Raw genomic sequence first — 21207 nt, forward strand, 5'->3', positions numbered from 1 at the left:
TTTATTATTGGTGCTATGTAATACATCTATATTAAATGTATCAGTGTCAGTATAAATATGAACAAATGCTATCCAAGGACCTTGACAGTGTTTTTCCTAATGTTTATTTAATCTTTTTTTAAAACATTATTTCCAGTTATGTAGCCTTTTATTGACTGTGAAGGTATAATACTTCAAGGGAACTGGTAAAAAAAAAAGAGCGAACGTGAAAGTGTAATCTGATCAAGATGAACACATATGTCTTTTTTGACAAAAACATTAAAAATTGATAAAAAGGTCAGAGATGGCTTGACATAGAAAGCATTCAATCTGCATCATAACTGATTTATGGATATTCCTGAATTACATTAGCATTATATTTTTAGTGTGTTCATCCACAGATCGAAACTGATGCACAGATATATAACTTGCTCAGAACCAAATATTGAGATTTTCAATTGGCCTTTCTTTTATTTAGTTCATTGAAAATAAATGACAATACTTTGGTAAACATTTCAAAGAAAAAAATGAAGCAAAAGATTCCAAATGTTGCACGTTATTTTTGCACCAAAATTACTGTATGTTGTCATCACACGAAATAATAAAGTAATAAAAAATATTCTATTATGCAATATTTTGCTGCTAAGAAACTAAATATATTAATTATATATTTTTTACACTGCTTTTATTGAACTTGATGAAAGTGGGTATTTTTTGTAACATTCATTTTCTGTAGCTGTAGTATAGTTAAACTGAATGGTGGAATATAAAGAATGATAAATAAATGATAGGACAGACGGCGACATATATAGATATAAATGGTGATAGGAAATGAGATTGGAAACTCCACTGGGGTAGGGACTGATATAAACAGCTCTCTATAATAGATTCATCTAAGTGAAATTCCGGTACAGAGATGACAGTGGTTGTGCCTACTCTCCTTAGAATAAATGCAGGTAATTTTTTGGGAGACAGTTTTAAAAAACATAATTGAATCTTGACCATCACATTTATAGAAAAGCATTCAACTGAAACAGGATGAAAATTTCCTCTGGTTACATGCACGTGGAGCATACTCAGTGGCATTTCACTGGCTCCATATCTCATTTAGCTATTAATCCAACAGCAACATGTTTGGTACAGTGTAATCTGGACCACTGGTAGTAATTTGACTTCTATGCTATAATCTATTTTTCCTCTTTTTTTTTTCTTGCAGAACAGGATTGGATGGATGATTCCCAAGACAAAGACCTAAAGGTAGCCATACACAGGCAGATTTCAGCTGGAAATTCTGGTCCTTTAGGCCGATTTGGCAGCTTATCTGCCCATGTATGGGCACCCCCTGACAGGCCAACCCAACCAATATCTGGCCTAAAATTGGGCACATCTTGATCTCTGATTTTCCATCAGATCGGTGACCGTATTGGCTCATTGATGTGGCCCTTGGTCTGAGGCACCTATGCCTGCTGTTGTAACAAATCTTCTTGTGTATGACCACCTTAAGAATGGGCCTGGAAGATGGACGTACAAGTTCCTTTCAGGGGTCTAAAACGAGAAAGAGAGCAGCAGCATCTATCTCTCTCTCCCTACAGGTGGCGGAGTTGACCTATGTCACAGTTGGCGTGGGGTGTGGTTTGACTCTGAGCCACAGGGTTAATTAAAATGGGCAATTTATATTGTTAATAAACTACTATGGCCTTCTTTTGCCATGTGTGGTTGGTGTCCAGTTATTGGGTGGGGGGTATCATGTAACTTGCCTCGACAGGTGATATAGTAATTATACTACTCCTATTCTTACTAAAGGTATATTTATCATGCTATGTAAAAAGTGGAGTAAAACATTACCAGTGATTTTGCTAATAGCAGCCAATCAGATGCTTTACTTTGGTTTTCTGGCTGTTAAAACCTAATTGCTGATTGGTTGCCCTGGGCAACATCACCGGTTATGCTTCACTCCTCATTTACACAGCATGATAAATATACCCTTGAGTGTTCTGGTGAACAAAGGCACCAAAAGTGCAACATGCAATGTGTGGACACCCAGCCCCTGCAGGGACTTGTTCCATGATCTAAATTAATTGGCAATCAGGCGGAATCTATCAGTTCCATGCCAGTTGTTGTCCCTGCTATCAATTTTTTATTTTTTTGCACTGAAAATACATTGAAACATGTGTGTATCTAAATTTATCATATACTGTTACCTTTCTAAAATAGTTCTGCAAACGTGTAACATTAACACCGGGGATGCCTGGCAGAAATCTATTTCCTGTGATAGATGTTTTCCAGGAAATTATGAAATGTACTTGTGATATGCATATTTCTAATGAGCATGCTAATTTGTTTCTCTTTGAAAGCTCTTTGAAGGCATAGAAATTTCAATGCAGTTCAATGTGCCCGAGACAAAAAAAAGAAACACCTGCTTCCTGGCAAAGTACAAACATTTAGCATAACGTTGAAAAATCTCTTTTAAATTGACAATAGCTAAGGAAGCAATTGCCCTTCTACATGACAGCCCAGTCTTTCTCTTGCCAAGCATAAAGCACAGAGCAAATATTTTCATTTTTTTGTGAATCGAGATTTATTACAATTCAGCGATGCATCTCTAAAGTAATTCTGCATAAGCCTAATTTATACGACAGGAATGCCCGAGGGAAAATGACTTTTGTGATGGATGTTCCTCAGAAATACATGAGATTTCCGTCTATTCTACATATTGCTAATGAACGTGCTAAGTTGTTACTGGTCTTCACGGACCAATAGAAGAAATCTAAATCTTCTCTTTGCTTACACATACTGTAGCAATATATGCAGGGAACAATTATGCCTTGCAGAGTGTGTGCACAAGCATCCATTAACTTCAGGGAGCTATAAAAAGCCCCTCTGTCAGTTCCAGCTAAAATAACAGGGCAGCTCTTCACTTGCTGCCGACACCTTCACTACATAAATTTCCTTTTAAGGTGTCACTTAAATACCATCAAATAAATGTGAAGGAAATATAGTAATAATAATCTCCATGGGCATTTTATACCATACATCATGCTGATTTTATTGTCTTTATTATCATTTAGTTCTAAGGCATATGTTTAATATTCATTACGCAGATAATGCCTGTTGTATATAACATTCCCGAGTAGTGACGGAATTTTTTCGGCATGGATTCGCTGTGAAATTACACATTTCACAAAACTGCTGCAAAATTTTGCAGTGAAAAATGTGTGCTCACATCAAAAAAGGCATGGGCGTGTCAAAAATTACATGTGCATAAAAAAGTCTACTAAGTGGTAGCATATTTTGCTAATTTTTGGGTGTTCAGTGCATTTTTCAGCGAAGGAAAACAGGACAGATTCCCTTTGTCGCTATTCCCAAGCTTAGGAAGTTGCAGTGCATTTAGAAAAGCTTGAAGAGGATCTTAACCCTCCATAAAACTGTAAATATATGTCAAACCTAGTTTCTGAAGAAGTCGACCAATGTCCAAATTAAAGATCACAAAACAAAAACTGTAGTACCGTGTTAGCCGGTATAAAAAATAATTTAAAAAAACACAAATACAAGAATGAAAATCTTCATAGACACAAATACAAGAGTATTGTAGAAATGATACCTATAACAATAAAAATACATTGCAAGCTTTTGGAGCTCTAATGCCCCTTCATCAGGCAAAATTAAAGATGAAAGTGTATTAACCAATGAGAATGCTGCTCACTAGTCCTCTTGATGTAATATGTGTCAGCACACTGGTGCTACTTGTGACCCCTTCCCTTGCCCTTTGTACAATACAAAGACTGATTCATATTTAATAGGACTATTTAAAAATGTCATGCTCAATTTAATTTGCATATAAATCAATTAATGCTATGTCATCAAAGAGAATATAATCCAGTCCTGGTATGTTAAAAACCTTACTTTATGTTACTATTTGTTTTATATATAAAATACCAGGGCCATTATCTCCCTGCTGATATGGCCTTGGCATCTCTGAATGTAACATTTCTAAATGCAGATATAACAAAGGGGGAGAAACAATTGGACTATAACAAAACATTTTTATAATAGTGAAAAACTACATAGCCTGTGTGACAAAGTTCTTATTGTGGTTACATTAAACATACAGTATATCTGTTGTTGAGATAAAAATCATCCCAGGCACTAAGTGCTATGGGCTATATGAACTGTTGCTTAAAGCAAGGAGTCTAAGCAACACTGGGGGTAATGGAAGAAATATGCAATTAATTTAAAATTCTAGGCAGCTCTACCTTCCAAGCAGATAGCAAATCAGCCACACTCTCCTCCTAGGCTAAACACACCTCAATCACTGCATCAGTAGCACACCACTGCACCAGAGAGTGTGTTTAAGCCTATAGGGAATTCCATGAAAATAGAACACTTTTCACTCCACTTTTTTGGGGGGCTTTATTTGTGTTTTGGTTTGGTGAGGTGACTAACTTCATCTTCTAAATTGATCTTTCTGTCAATCATGCGTCTGCCCAGACAATATGCAATGAGAAAGAGAAAGAGGATTGGTAGAAGTACTGCACAAAGCAATTGTAAATGCACTTCTAATAGGTATCATTGTGCAACAGTGTTCTTAGTTGATTGTTACAACATTACAAGCAGAACTAATCAGACTGGATCACAAACTGTTATTATGATTACAGTTCAAAGTTTTTGGGGTTTTTTTGTAATAAACTGAAAATTATCAGATCTTTATACATCCATATAAATGATGAAAAGTAGAGAACATGGATTTTATCCTGATAATGTTAGGAAGGCGTAGCAAAGGTTTCATTTCCAATTAAGCTTTCCAAAAAAAAAAATGTAAAATTTAAGGGTTGTTTACAACTACCAGTACAGTATTCAAAGTGTAATTTGGATGCATTTTTTTACCCATGATGGAAGTGTTTTTCCCAAAATTTCATTATTGCAAGCGCTGTGGGGAACCAGGTCCAATGGAATTGTGCCCAATGCTAATGCAAAGTGAACAAATTTGGAGTTGTTTGTAAATGAGCCTTTAACCTCTTTGCACCTTATTTAACTTATTGCACAAATATGCCTAAAAGAGTTAAAGTGGGTTTAAACCCAGGAATAGCTATTTTGTTTAATTCTAAGTAAAACTGTATAGCAGCAGCTAGCTGAATAACAGAACTATGAAGAAAACAGGGTGTTGTGGGAGCTGGTGTCTCGGCTGAAGGAAAATTATATTACGGTAAACTGTTTCAATAGTCAGAACAAGCAGTGAGTGCAGATATTAGCAAGGGAAAGGCACATACTGCTTTCAGTAGCAATCACTGACTAATGTAATTAATGTATTTCAAAAGTTGCTTGCCATTATATCTTGTTTCCGCAGAAATAATGTTATTGTTGTGTTTACAAGCCCTTTAAGAGTGGTTTAAAAAATGTCAAAGCAAATAGAAATACCAAACCTTTTTTGGAATACTATATCTGTGGAGGGAGACGCTTACATCAGCACAAACTAACCTTACTGTCTATGCAAGGGAAAATCTCTATTCCAGCTGCAAAGACAGTGGTTTATCTCACAGGCCACCAGTAGTTCAAATCAGCAAGGCTTATTGATAAGATATGGAAAGTTACTGACAATGTCCGTTTTATTTAGTGTATTTAATGTTCTTTTCCAGCAATTCCAGGGAAGTGCTTTCACCCTCCTAGTAGGTATTTAGCAGGGTGTGAAGCAGGCAAGAAATACATAATGATATCGTTCAAACACATGCTTTTATGGTATGCAGTTCAGTTTGCAAGCAAGAGCCCTACATGGACATCTGTGTCAGATAGGTGGGGTTTGTGGGAGGAAAGTATTCTGGAAACTAAACTAGGAAATAAACATTGTTGGCAGCTCTGCAGTGCTGAGTTAACCAGAATAAATCTGTAGAGCTAATTTATCATGGGACATTCCACCTACCGCATTTATTTGTGTTAACACATAAGATTACAAATAGCTCAGAAGTGATTCATCCCACTCTTCATTTGGAATCCCACTGATACACACTGCATATGGCCCTGCGCTCTTACTTCCCAAATGACATTTTCTTCTGCCACTAAAATGAATATTAAAATACTTATATTAGCTACAAGACTGTTAAGAAAAAATGAACCCTTTAAAGAGACATTAATATGTTATCCCTTTGCAAGATGTTTTTGGTTTGCCAATTAAAACAAGCATTACCATCTGCTGACTTTGTGTTTATTTTTGTTAACAGTCATAAAGAGAACCTTCTGCTCACTGTGATTTAACTTCTTGTGACTTGGGTATTCAATACATATTAGAGAAAAATCAAATATGCAAACCACATCCTCCTGTGGTGTCACTGCAATGTGTTAAATCCATATGTGCAGTTATGGACGTGGTCACTATAAAATTTGATGTCTCTTGGTGTCATAATATTGACTACTGAGGGTTAACCTGGTTATGAATATGTTGCAAAATGTTCTCTCCACGTGAATCTAAGGGTTTTGTTTGACACAGTTTGATCTTCCCTTGAATATATGTTATTACAATGAGCCAAATAAATGTCAGTGTTGAGATGTATCCATTGATGCTTTTTAAAAAAACTTTTTTATTGTGACCATTCCTGACCCTCTTACCATTTACTGACCTGTGTTGCAAACACTCTTAGGTTTTGTTCCTATTTGCATCCATATATTAGAAAATGAAAAGCAATCTAAGCAAAAGAGAATAATATATATATATATATATATAAATATATATTATTCTCTTTTGCTTAGATTGCTTTTCATTTTCTAATATATGTATATATATAACAAGCTGTTGCTTTTAGTTATTATTCCTGGGCAACTGTTTTATAGACTTGCCCCCTGACCCCTCCAGACATCTTCCGCCTATATATGCAACTCTTCAGGGAAGATTTATGAAAATTTGGCCATCTGTAATCAGACAAACAACTGCAGGGAAAAAAAAACTAACTTTTTCTATTTGGTACAATCCTGCTTGTGAAAAAAAGAGCATTTTCTTTTTAAACCCTATTTGGCAGCAAGCCTGAGCAGAAAATGTATATTTGTTTGTTTGTTTAAAAAAATCTGATGAAGGGGTTGAGGGCAGTAGCTTTGGGGCCCCACAAGAGAAAAATATGCTGCAAAAGCTACAAAAGATATATACAGTATAAGTAGTGATGAGCAAATCTGGCCTGTTTAGCTTTGGGCAATAATGCGAGAATGTTTGAAAAACGGTGAAAAATTCTTAAAATGCAGAAAAAGACACGTATCAAAAAATTTGTGTAAATATTTTTTATTGATTTTTTAACATATAGAAATGCCGTTACAAACAATTTCCATTCTTTATCATTCATGAGCATTACAAAAGATAAGTTGCAAATGAACCAAAAGAGATGCTGCGTCATTTTTGTACATTCGCCATTTTTTTACTCGTGTGTCATTTGTTTTGATGGACTTAACAAATTTTTGTTTTTTGACACTGGCACATAATTTTTTTTCTTCTGCAAATTTTTGTGCCTGTTTTGCAAAAAATGCTCCAATGGCGAAATGCGGAAATTCGCTGTGAACCGATGCCTGCCGAAAAATCCCAATCAACACACTATGGGGCACATTCATGAAATTACTAGTTCGAATCCCGAATGGGAAAAATTCGGATTGGATGCGATAATTTCTGAAGATCTCAAATATCATGAAAATGCCATGAAAAAATCGTATTAGTCACAATAATATCATATCGGCGATCCAAAATTTTCGTACCGAACGATTGTAAACAGCGGGAAAACCTTTCCAACTTTGATCCTTCTGTGCATGATTTTGGAAGCCTCCCATAGGAATCAATGGCACTCTGCAGCTCCAACCTGGCCAAGGAGAAAGTCACAATAATGAAGCTTAAATGAATCTGAAACTTTAATACTCGGCGTGACAATACAATTTTGTCCCACAAATTTTGTTGCAAAGTACGAAAAAGTCATCGAAAATACGCACGGTGCGTTTGTGGATTAAGAAATGTCCCCCTGAGTATAAGGTCTCGGTGAATTTAATGAAAGCTTGGGGAGGCTATTATACTTACTTAATTATAGGGTTATTATACAAGAAACTTACTCTGTTTATATACTACCACATGTTCTAGGGCATTATATATGAACCTGGGGTTCTAGGGTATCAGATATGAAACTGTGAAACTGTCACTACATTTACCCTGCAAGGTGTTTTAGGAAGTATTTTATATGAAATCGCCACTACAATTATGCTGCCATATGTTTGCCTCCCCATACACAAAAATCATCCTTATTTGCACAACTGCAGCACAGCAAAAACTGACACAATTTTTACATCATTCATTAATGTACTTATTCATTAATGTATTGCTCCTGCACATATTTCCGCCAGGCCCCATTGCATCTCTCTATTCTGCAGTCTTTGCAGCGATTGATGCAGGGGAACTCTGGAGTTACCTCTACACTGAAGGTGGTGAAAATTGTTCCCAGTGTGAGCTGCATCAATTGGTGTAACACACTTGTGTTTAAAGAATAAAACACAGACATTATCAACAAGTTTTAGGTCAATTGCATCCAATTAATACAAATGTGTAAATGCATATTTGCTCATTTTAACACAGAGTTTTTAGTGTATACATTATGGTTTTTAACTCTACCCTTCTCTAACTGGGTTCTCACTCCAGTAATAGCTATATAACATTGTGCAGCATTTCAGAGCTATTTAAATAAAGTATTATAATAATTTGTTTAATGCTTTCAATATTATAAAATGTTCCCTTCAGCTCACATTGCTCAAAAGTGATATACTGATTTAGTAGCCTGTGGTTGTTGGTGTGTATGTGTTGAATTGTCTTTCATAATATAAAAGGGATGCCTGAGGCCCACCTGAATAGAATTATTTTTGATTCTGAATTATAATAGTTGCAGTTAATTTGCTCATTGTCATAATTGTATTTGTTATGCATAGACCAGCGTAATGTTCCATCTGTAAGTTATGAAGCAGAGGGGATGTAGCTTACGGCTCTGCTAGAGACTCTGGAGATTGGCTGTATTTTATGCATCATATGACTGAGGTAGATGTAAAAATGTTGTGGTTGTCACATATTTTAATAATTAATAGTGCTGTAGACAAAAGTTTAATGTTGTTTATGAATATTTTCATTTATTAGGTGCAGCCTGCCTGTTTGGCCCTTAGCAACCATGTCTCTTTTTTTCTCTTCTGCTCCTTTAGAAGTCTTTCTTCTGGTAAATGCTTGCTGTTTAACACAGATTGTACATCATACCACAAGGTCTTGAAAGAATATCAAAAGCAGATGAAAGAGCAGGAGTTGTCACAGGATGAGGTCCATTTACTCTTTTTAGAAGTCAGTCAATTGCAGAGCTAGAAAAGGCCAGCTCTAATGCATTAGGATTTGATGAATTCCCCTTCACTTAAATTCCTCTGTGAAGATATTTCAGTTTTAGCAAACTCTATGTATCTCAGCACACTCTAAAACACTGTATATTTACTTCCACTGAATAGTTATTGGATAGGGCAATAACCATTTGTTCTCATTTTCTGAATTCCAATCACACTGTAAAAAACAAAGATATAAATATACTCTGTGAAATGCAGTTGTATTTCTTACCACAATGCTGCTATATAAGTTTGCACTAAATTCATTCTAGTTGCTTAAATGTGCTTATTTATCATGTATGACCATACCTGTAAACTAATAAAAGGTAGTTAAAATTAAAATGAACTTTTAGTTGCATAGGAACTATGAGATTCCAGGTTTAACCTTATAAAGCAACGGTTTTTGGTTGCTCAGGCAATGACCACTGACACAGATATTATTTAAAACTGGAAGCTGTAAAGAAGATTAATTTAAAAGCAAATAATTAAAAAAAAAGAAAAAAGTTGCTAAGAATAGGCCATGCTGTAAAATACTACTAAAATATAAAATACAGATGAACTACTCTTTTTTGTCCATTACCCTGCCTGCTAGGTGCAGCCCTGAAGCTTAATTATACATGGGGAGAAGTGCAAAATTATGCACTTTAGTAGAAATAATATAAACGCAAACTATCTACTAAATGGTAGTTTGTTGAGAGTTTCCATAATGGAGAAGGATCTAGGGGTTTCTGTAGATAACAAGTTGTCTAATTCCTGGCAGTGTCATTCTGTGGCTACTAAAGCAAATAAAGTGCTGTCTTCTATAAAGAAAGGGCATTGACTCAAGGGACGAGAACATAATTTTGCCTCTTTATAGGTCCCTGGTAAGGCCTCACCTTGAGTATGCAGTGCAGTTTTGGGCTCCAGTCCTTTAGAAGGATATTAATGAGCTGGAGAGAGTGCAGAAACGTGCAACTAAACTGGTTAAGGGGATGGAAGATTTAAACTATGAGGTTAGACTGTCGAGGTTGGGGTTGTTTTCTCTGGAAAAGAGGCGCTTGCGAGGGGACATGATTACTCTGAACAAGTACATTAGCGGGGATTATAGGCAGATAGGGGATGTTCTTTTTTCCCATAAAAGTAATCAACACACCAGAGGCCACCCCTTTAGATTAGAGGAATGGAGCTTCCATTTGAAGCAGCGTAGGTGGTTTTTCACGGTGAGGGCAGTGAGGTTGTGGAATGCCCTTCCTAGTGATGTGGTAATGGCAGATTCTGTTAATGCCTTTAAAAGGGGCCTGGATGAGTTCTTGAACAAGCATAGTATCCAAGGCTATTGTGATACTAATATCTACAGTTAGTATTAATCGTTGTGTATATAGTTTATGTATGTGAGTGTATAGATTGGTAAGTATAGGTTGTGTGTGCTGAGTTTACTTGGAAGGATTGAAATTGATGGACTCTGGTCTTTTTTCAACCCTATGTAACTATGTAAGTTTATTGCATAGTGTCCAGTCATTTCTAAAGGCAATGGGACATGTACTGGCAGAGTTGGGAAAAAAACATAATAAAAAAGGAGGGTAACTCTAAAAATGGCGTTCAATTAGATAGGACTTGTGTGAGAAGTATGTTCTGTGATTTATTCTGCATCTGGGCAAAACAAAATGCTACTTATACATTATGGGGCATATGTAATATGCTGTGTAAAAAACAGCAACAAAATTTGGCAGGCTTTGCTCTGTAAAAAAAACCGTAAAATTTCTTCTGCCGAACTTATGTAAAATAACGGCGTAAAATCTGGCGTTTGGACGGCAAACTTCTCCATTTTTACACCATTTTTTAGTGAGTTTCATTTTATACAACATAATAAATAGGCCCCTAAATAGGAAGCTTTCTTTTTTTAAATTGATTTGTGGGTTATCGTGCATAACAAACTTTGTAGCTTTAGGTATTGTCAGTCATTAACTGGAGTTCACGGTAGCACCAAGGTTTCCAAAGCAGTCTGCGTCAATAGAATAGGTTTTAAAAAATGTAATTTTATAAAAACTGCACATATGCACTAAAAGAAAACAGAACATCTGTTAATATTTTTTAAAGACCATTAGACTGTATTATTAAACTCAGGGTTTCCTCTTCACTTCATTGACTCACAGATGAAGTGCAACAATAATATAAGAGTATTTTGCCATTGGAATTGTAATAAATTATGGCTCAACTGGCATTACTCCTCTCTTAGTATCTGTTGTTGAACTTATTGTCATTGTGACAAATGTATGCAAGGCATTCTTACCTGTGTATTCCCATTTTTTTAGAGGCTTTAATGCATGAACACTCTTTCCTCCCACATTCCAAAAACATACAGGCAGATTAATTAGATCCTGGTAAAATTAATCATAGTGTGTGAATGTGATAGGGAACTTAGACTGTAAGCTCCACTGGGCAGGAACTTATGTGAATGATGAACAATCTCTGCAAAGACCTGAAGGATATGTTGGTGCCATATCAATAAATAATAATCATTCTTTTTTAATCATTTATTTATTTTTATGTGTTCCAGTTCAGATAACCAGTTGTTGCCTGGACAAAGCGATTAGTAAGGATGGGAAACTATTTTATTAATACCTTATCCCTATAGCCTAAAGAGCGTTAAGGAGGTCAAAGACATAAGGTCAAAGTCTTAAGTGAAAGTAAGTGGAATTAGCTGTGTTGGTGTCAAATTATGCATGAGTGATAAAAAAAACACCAAGATAAATAGTCTAAAGAACATATAATTACAAATCTAAAGAGGATGGAAAACTATCCTGTTCCTCGGGCTTAAGCTTGATTTAACTATCATTGCATAACTGTCTTTAACTGTGATCGTTTGCATTTCATTTTTTTAGCTATAGATAGACATTTTTGAAATACAACAATTTGTTTATGCTCATTTATATTTTAGTAAATAATTATAGCAATACTACTGACAGAAAATTGACCAACTGAAGAAATGTTATGGCCAGCATGACTGATATATAAACAAGTCAGGCATCAATTAGCAAGGTTCCAATAACCTGTTTGGAAAGGACCACATGGATACATTCCTCTCTTTGTAGAACCAGTCCGGATTATCATTTGAGTGTCCAAACTCAACAAAGATTAACTCTTTGACTCCCTTGCTTTCAAGAGGAATGCATTTTTCAATACCTGTATGGGTAAATATCTTCTAATAATGCAACATTACCTTAAATTAAATGTAGGTCATGGTTTACCAATACTTTTAAAGCTTAGAATGTTGCATATGGCTTAGTATTCAGCTGCATTAGTATAACTGACAATTATACATGCATCTGTGTAGATAGAAAAACAGACATTCTAAATTTCAGGAATATTGTTGGTAACAAGTTCACAGCATTGAAAGCATAGTTCCCATCCTACAGTTAAATACATCCGTTTATGCTCACATTGATGCCAGTGAAAGTTCTCTTGAGGACAAGTCTGAAGTTCTCACACATCTATTACTAAGGCCATTAAATTACTTTCTTCTTTGTCTCTGTGTACATCATAAAATTTCCCCAATGAAAATTTCTAGCTGTTTGTTTTCCTGGGTGTTTTTTTATGTATTGTATCTTTTCTAGATGAACCGTCTGCAAATATAGATCAGTACAAATATTTGTCTTTGGTTTCTTATTTATTTAACTTTGAAGCACACATTTGTATTGTTAAATTACAAGGAAAGTCATTTGTAAGTGAGATGAGATATGCATAATACTTGCAGAAGAAGTTATTAAACAAAGAAACTATTAAAAACAGAAGTCCATAGAGAGCCTACAGCAAACAGGCAAATGTTGATACCTGGAATCTTGAATTACCCTACACACAACATAGAGGCACTTTATTTTATTTTTTTTGTAACACAGACAGAGCAGAAAGAATTTTGGTAAAAAGGCACAGGATCCCTTCTAAGATTTTGATTTCCATGAAAGACCCTTAAAGCAACAGTAACACCAAAAAATTCAAGTGTATAAAAGAAATTCCAATATAATGTACTGCTGCCCTGCACCGGTGCAACTGGTGTGTTTGCCTCAGAAACACTACTATGGTTTAAATAAAGAATGCAGCTGTGTAGCCGTGCGGGCAGCCATTCTAAGGAGAAAAGGCACAGGCACTTGGCAGATAACAGATAAAACACTATTGTATTCTACAGAGCTTATCCGTTATCTGCTATGTAACCTGTGCCTTTTCTCCTTTTTTCCAGCTCGAATGGCTGCCCCCGTGTCTACACAGCAGCTTATTATATATAAACTATAGTAGAGTTACTGTAGCAAACACACAACTTTTACCAGTGCAGGGCACTAGTATATTATATTTTATTTACTTTAACACTCTTTAATTGTTTGGTGTTACTGTTCCTTTAAAGCTAAAGTCACCCACTGGGTTATACTTTGCATATATATGATAAAGGTATTTTCTTAACCAAAATGAATTTTTTATTGGATCCACTAACATTGATTTGTTATTGATAGATACAGTAGATAGATAGATAGATAGATAGATAGACATTGTATCACCTTAGTTATCCCCTTTGTTTTGATCAGACACAAGGCTAACACCATTAGAGACAATAGAATTATCAGATGTTGATTCCTTATCTTAGGTTAGCATTCAATTAAAAAGCCAAAGAAATGGAATCATGGTTTATTAAACTCAATTGACAAGGAAGCTGTGTGAGACAAATATCATTATAATGTTTGCACCATCTGTACTTAAAACAAAAAAAAGCTTTAAGAGAATTTACCAATATATTGGGTAAAGGATTTACTCATGCTTTCTTAGTCAAACTTAATATTTTCTAGTTTGGTGCCCAAAATACTGTTCTGCAGCTTAGCTACAGTACACTGTCCTTCGCACAATTTCTTTCAGGTTGACTGCTACTTCTTTTTATTGTGAACACAGATAGCTTGCTATTGGATGAAGCCAGTATGCAAAAAAGATTGAATCCCTTATTTTTTTAATGGTGTAAAATATTGAGTTAAACCAAAGCACATTTATGTGGGTGATATACAACAGTTGTTGCGTGAAAATTAACCTTTTATAAAGAACAACCTCACTTTGGGGATCTGTCTTCCAATTAGCAGCAAACAGTTTTCAGTGCGTGCTAAATTGGCCACATTTCTTCCTCAGTTTATTTAACACATTGATTCATATTAAAGGCCAAACTAACAGTTCTGTAAACTTAACACCATAGCATTAGTCTTGTTAAAATGCAAAAGAGCAACACTTGATAAATGAAACTTTTAATGGAAGCAGTCCACACATTTTAAAAAAGGATTTTCTTCAGCATTTTTAATGATTCACTGGTAATATCATATCTGCAATACTTTTCTGTTTGAAATAAATGCTGCACTATGCTATGCAAACCATTTTATGTTATGGCTGACCATATCTTTCCCTATGAAATTCTATAAGAATTTCCCTATAACATGTTGTTTGGAAGTATTTAAAGCATATCTACAAACAATCTATTAAGCACAACATCAAGCATCATTTCTCAGATATTTGCTTAGCATTTAAGGCAACCTAATTCATTCCTAATGGCACTGCTTTTGGTAGAAGCATAAATGGATCTACAAAGGATAAAGCTGGCCATACATTATAAGGTTCATTTATTTAGCAAGGTTGCCTAATAAGCAGGGATCGCTTGGCCCTAGGGCCAAATAATCAGATCATAACAATGAGGATACATGCCGACAGTGGCCGGCATGGGGCCCCACCAACAGCCAGCAGGAGAAGATAAGAGTGTGGATGGGGATTGAAAAATTTGAAGAAGCAGTGGGTGAAAATCTTGTTTATACATAGCAAGTATATGTCCTGTCTGTTGCTAAAATTGGTTGCCTGTATATAAAACATAACATAATAGATACATAGGCAGACTTATGATCAAATGAATTAACCGCATAGCAGTGGTGACAGTGGGGCTGCTTCTTCTATAGTTACTCAATTACTTCTTTATTTATTTCTATGATTGTATGTATCCTCTGTCAGATTAGTCACTTTTCTGTGGACTGTATGTTCTTCGGCAATGTCCTTCTGGGCACTGAAGAGCAAAATTGAACTACATAGTCTAGATGGGATATTAGCAGTTCTTTGTAAAGGAGAGTAACAACTCTTCCTCCTTGGGAATCTATATCCCTTTTAATAAGCATAATACCTTGCTGGTCATACTTTCACTAAATCTTTATCTCATCTGTAGTGAGTGGGGGGGGGGGTCTCTCCTTACTTCACTAGGGATTCTATAGTAGAAAATTCCTTAGGGAAAAACCATTACATACTCTACAAGGAAGCTGGTTAGGGAAATATTACATTTCTACACATGTTTGCATATGTCTGTATTAGACAGATGTAAGCGGAAGCCTTCATGTATATGTATGTATGTATGTGTACCTATTTAAGAGGACTTTGTTCCAATGTTTTTTGTTTGTGTAAGAGCTTGATGATTAAGCTGTCGTATTTGATTCTAAATATTTGAACATGTGTTTGGTACAAGATACTCTATAACAGGTTCATTGTTTTTGTCTTTAATCATTTTCTCACTTCATGGTTTTACTAACAAGTCTTCCTGAATGATGTCTCATTAAAATAGCAGAGTGCCATAATAATCTGCATTAACAAATGCATTAATATCTATTAAAACACATGTCAAGCTCCAAACATGGCTCTGCAACTAGGAGGGTTCAGAAATGATCCCTCAAGTAATCTTTTTGAAGATAAAAACAACACACAGAAAGCTGTAATGAGAGAAGCTATCATTATGCAAATGAGGAATGGAAGTAACATTTTGAAGCAGAGATTCCTTAGTACAAACACACGCACACATTGAAATAAATGCACTCATGTACAATTGGGATTTTCTTTCACTGACATTGCCAGGCTGAGAACATTCTATTGATGAGAAACAATACCTGTCTCTAGTAAGCTTACTCAGAGTTTATTATAGATTATAAGATTATAATGTTATTTTAAAAAAACCAGATACAAATATCATGAGTACTGTATCGTACCAAGGCACAATGTTTTTAGGTAGATATAGAACAATAAATCAGCATATAATTCAATCACTGGTGAAGATAATAAATGTATTATTGTACACACAAATAGCCTGACAATAGCTTAGCTAATAAAGCTGTGGGTCACCATAAAGATGAAATTAGTGCATTAAAGATAAAACACTGTGAGAGCAGGATTTGTGATGTTGACTCAAGTTTGCTGATATAATTTTCTCCTACAAAACTAATAAACTAAACTGATTCTGTAAAACTCCCACCTTTTTCACCTTTTGTACCAGTGTCTTTTATTTGGTTTCTGTATTACTGCGTTTGTATGGTATAAAATAATACATCTGCACTGTATTAAAAAAGAAGCATTTTAATAACAAAATCACATTCGAAGCATCCTATAAACGTGGAACACAATATGTCAGAACAAAATGTAAAGAAACATTAAAGGGGAATGATTACTGTACTCAAAGTCCATTTTATATTTAGATAGATTCAGTATCTACAGTAAATAGCTGAAACAATTAATGAATGTGTTTTCCTTGAACTTATTCGAGGATCTCCTTTCCATTTGCTCTATTTAAAGGTTGTTCATGATGGGAGACACATGCATACCCCAAGCACAGCTAGGCTTTTGTCTATTATATAAGTTATTCTTATGTTTAAAGTTTGGTATCCATGTAATAATTGAGAGAATGATTGTGGGGAGTGAGCCAGCTACTGGGAAACAACAAGATCGTGGTTAAAAAGTAGGGAACTGGATGAGTTTAAAAATAAAGGATTTATGGGTGCTGTAGTTTCATGGTAGCCTGTCAGGAAGGTGGTGATATGAGGGGTTTAAGGAGCAAGGAAGTGAAGGGGATTTCCTCCTTTACTCTGAATGCCTCCTGCCAACCCTCCCCAGATCAAGAGGACAATGAATTAAGGGCTAGCATAAAGAGTTGGCATTGATGTAGAGTCACAGAGTGAGGGGGACCCCTGGGGGGAGCCAGTGACAGGGGTATGAAGTGTAGGGCTCAGGCGTGGGGCCAAAGTGATGGAAGAGGACCGGGTGAAGGGGCATTATGAAGGAAAGTCACACCTAGGAGTGAAAACATGTTGGCCCCTGCCTCTTGGTTATACTTGTTTGACACTTGTATTTGCCATTGCAGATTAGAGAAAAGTTATTTGTGAAATACTGGAGCATTTATATTGGCCTTATACTTTACGGATATTAATATTTATATATTGATTGTTTATTTATGTAAATGTGTTAATAAACAACCTGCTGCCTTTTTCACCCAAAGTATTCCATACAGTCCAGTATGTTATTTATAATAAGGGGGGAGAGCTTAGTGTTGTTGGAAGAGGCTTGTCAAATTGATGCTGCCCCTGTCAAGCATTCCCTGGGAAAAAAGGTGATAATAAAAAAAACCTCAATCCATGAATTTGACTGCAAAATACTAAAACTCCCTAGATGAGCTGCCATTTAATGGAAGATAGAGGAGAGTTACCAGTACAGATTGATAGTATGTTGGCTCAAGCATGGTCCAGAAGAAACAAAAGTATCCTGTCCCATTTTTCTACTGTAAACAGACAAAGGCTGGAGGAGGAGGCGGCACAAGATGGTGATGAGTTTCTGAACAGTGCTTCCAACTCCCCTAAGATATTATAGAATTTCAACACTTCTTGAAAGCTTCTGACAATATACAGTACATACCAGGATAATCGGAAACATTATACATACTAATATGGACATATAGAATTATATCATACATATATTATACATACCAGGATAAACTGAGCCTTTCTGATTTTCTAGAGGTTGGTGCATGAACACATGACAGATCTCAAGATGATAACTGTGGCCCAAGTCATTGTGACCCATTTCACTTGACTTTAAAAATGCTGGAATCAAAGCTGATTTGCATGAAATTGCTGGCATTTAGATGAACTTCACTGCTATGTTATTACGTCTTTTTGTAATAGTAGCAATGTTCTGTTCCTAATGTTAATATATGGTAAATCATTTCCCCAAATACTCCAAGTAAAACAGCAATTTAGTTACAATTATATTTAACAGGATTTCCATTATTTGTATAAGTGCTGTTACACACTGCAGTGCCTGTGAAGTTTAGTCTGTACACCTTATATTGTGACTGCAGGTAAGTGGACCACAGGTATTAATGTAGAGAGAATTTAAAATCTGTAGCATTCTTCTTTAACAAAAATAATGGGCCCTACTTTTCATTTTAAAAATGACACAGTGCTTTATTGCCCTGTTAATCACCAAAAGTCTGTAACAGTTTAGTAGTCATCCCTAAGAGCAGACACATAAGAAGCTATCTCTAAGAAGTTCTCCAGTGAGAAACTGAGATGCCCCATAGACCAGTTCTGTAGATGAGTGACAGTAAGCTTGGATGCCACTTAGCAGTATAAGCCCTCCAGTGATATCAGCTGATATGTCCTAGTGGCCTGTTTCCCTACCTCACTCCTGACATCTAGCACCAAAACTGGTTTGTATTGCTGGCTATTTTGTGTTTAAAAAAAATGTAAAAATAATATGCCAGTCTGGCTTGGGTTACATTAGGACAGAGTCAAATTAAGCAATGTTTTTGATACAACTGTGTATTTTTAACACAACCACAACTTTTTTTGATGTGACCACAACTTTTTACGTGACCGTAACTTTTTTCTCACTTGCCAAATTTTTGTTGCGGTTTCGCAAAATGCAAAATTTTACTGCAAACCCATGCCTGGTGAAAAAGTGGTGAACGTCTATTTTAATAACATGCAAAAGAAGTACATGAAACTGCAGCATGCTTTTTATGAAATTCTCTTTGCTTTGATCTCTGCCATAGGGCACATCTGAATGACATGCAAGTTAGGGGACAAGTAGGGGGAAACCTACAGTACAGATTTTTAATGCATTGTGAAAATTGGTCGTCAAAATTTGCCACACAATGCCTGGCTTAGTCATCTAAAAAATAGCATCATTTTTTAATGTGTTTTTTCTTAGAGCAACTTCCACCAGAACTTACTTACACAAGGTCTGAAGGAGCATACAATAATGCATCAAATCTGCATTCAGGTAGCCTAAAATAAAACACAACTTGACAAATTCGCCATTTATTTTACACATCTTTTTACAAGATTTTTTTAGGCAAATTTATTTTACACAGCATAATACATAGGCCCAATGTGTCTACTATTCCCCCTGAACCCAGGCAGTGCTGTAATCAAGGGAATACATAGGTTGCTTCCCTCTTTTTGCAGCACAGAGATCTAATGCTATTCTTCTATGTGCAGGTAAGGGCCCAAGTGCAAACAACACAATGTCGGGGAAATTCTGTTACCGGAGACCACTTGAGGTGACAAAGACAATGTTTATTAGGATCTGAGCAAAACAAGAGCAAGATCACAAAACAGAGTTCTGTTATGGAAGTGAAATGGGGAGTTACCGGTGGGAGAGCATAGAGATAGTGCTCCACATCACAGAAAAACAAAGAACTGATCTTATAGCCTTCAAGGCGAGGGTAGTAGTGTCCAAAGCGTGAGAACAGAATCCATCCAAATCAGGGAGGGGGGGTGCTGTACAGGAAAATTTGCTTACACAAAAGTTTGTTCTCTCTCAAGAACATGGTGAATTATGCCCATTTTTTGCACTTTCCAACCTGCCCTGCAAGTAGTAAAGGACCCCTATAGATTACAACGAAAACATGAATCCCCAAGAGCTACAAAATTCCACTATACTGCATTAGTATGACACAGCTATCATGGATGGTGACTGCAATCATCTCTTGTTACAACCAGTAAAGACATATGGGAAGAATGACTGGGCTAGCAAAAACAAATCGGTCTTTGTCTTTATTCTTACCATTATTCCTTCAAGAGGTCAGTGTGAATTCCCTCTAAATAATCTGCTCTTCATCTTGATATTGATAAGCACTTGGTCTGTAGTCACATAAAAGCTTCTAAGGTAGCACAACTGTTATGATTGCAGGCCATAAAAAGATCATTTGCATTCCACCAACATTCCATTAAGGTTTCCATGACCCTGGGGGTCAGAGGGTGGATAAATCATCTGCTCTTGGACATTTGCAATTTAAAGGTGGAAGTCCATAAAATAAGAATGCACCAGTTTTACATTTTATTAGCATGATTGTTACACTTTGTCATACTAAGGTATATTTAAGTAAAATAAAATATGGTTTCATTAATAAATATGGAGATGATTACATAAATTCTGCAAATAAATCAGTGCATGTAACTTCAATAATATACTGTATATTAAAAAAATGCAGTGTAACAAACTTTCTTTTTAATGCAGGTTTTGCAAATGCATACACGTTGATTATTTGAGATAAATAGTTTTATAAGAAAATTTCTTTTTAGTATATAAGAAAATCTGCTTAAATTTTTTACTGCTACATGTTAGCACTGGTATGGAATACACTATTCGGAAGCCCATTATCCAGAAAGCTCTGTATTATGGGAAGGCCATTGACTACATTTTAATCAAATAATTCAAATGTTTACAAATGATTTCCTTTTTCTCTGTAGCATTAATTAAAGAGCGTCTTGTACTTCATCCCATCAGATATAATTAATCAGCTTGGATAAATAATATTATTGACTGCTTTCTGTTTGCTCCAACAGTCTGCTTAGAATGGCTCCATTACTATGGTTATTTTGTTGGTGTTCTTTATTCTTTTAACCTTTCAGTTGACTGCTCTTGTTTTGTTAAAATGTTTTCAATGCTGATTCTTAATATTCCTGCTCAGTATACTAAATATAAACACTCCCAAATAGGCTAAGAATAATTAAACTTTAAGCGTCTTCAAAATAAGATAATTACTACATATTTGAATAAAATTAT

This window comes from Xenopus tropicalis, chromosome 4, assembly GCF_000004195.4.
Source record: "Xenopus tropicalis strain Nigerian chromosome 4, UCB_Xtro_10.0, whole genome shotgun sequence".
Classification (NCBI taxonomy): Eukaryota; Metazoa; Chordata; class Amphibia; order Anura; family Pipidae; genus Xenopus; species Xenopus tropicalis.